The sequence below is a fragment of the Ambystoma mexicanum genome, chromosome 9 (assembly GCF_040938575.1).
Source record: "Ambystoma mexicanum isolate Mex_15411 chromosome 9, UKY_AmexF1_1, whole genome shotgun sequence".
NCBI lineage: Eukaryota > Metazoa > Chordata > Amphibia > Caudata > Ambystomatidae > Ambystoma > Ambystoma mexicanum.
In genome coordinates this window covers 1,274,937,993-1,274,938,494 of record NC_090931.1, presented here as the reverse complement: position 1 = coordinate 1,274,938,494, position 502 = coordinate 1,274,937,993, and positions in this window count along the sequence as shown.

Below are 502 nucleotides of genomic sequence, written 5' to 3'. Positions count from 1 at the left end.
TGCCGTGATTTTAATTTTCTTTTGGGTATTTTCCAGATGTTTCAATGTATTGTCCGGTACCTCTCGGGTTGGGGCGTCTCCCAGGTTTCTCCCAGGTTTTCTCCCAGATTTTCTGCCCCCTGGCGCCCCTCTACGCTTTGGACCTCGGCATCCTGGGCTTTCTCTGAATCCACGGTGTTCTGGGCGGCCATTTCTCTGCTTGGCTGCAGGGGCGAGGTTTTAGCACACTCCAGCCCCTCCAGCCGCTCTTGGCCCTTGTCCGCTTTAGTTCCACTTCCTCTCTCTTTTCTGCCGCTGGGACTCCGCTTGGCATCCGGTGGGAGCCGTCCTCTGACAGCTCCCGCACAGGCTCCACTCACCTTACCGGCGGACAGCGGAACACACCCGCAACGGGTATAGAGGAAGACGGTGACCTCAGCTCCTCCCCGGAGCCTGCCCCGCGGGCTAGATCGGGGTTTCGCTCGCGGGCCTCCAGGCTCCTCGGGTCATTCTTCTCCTTCAC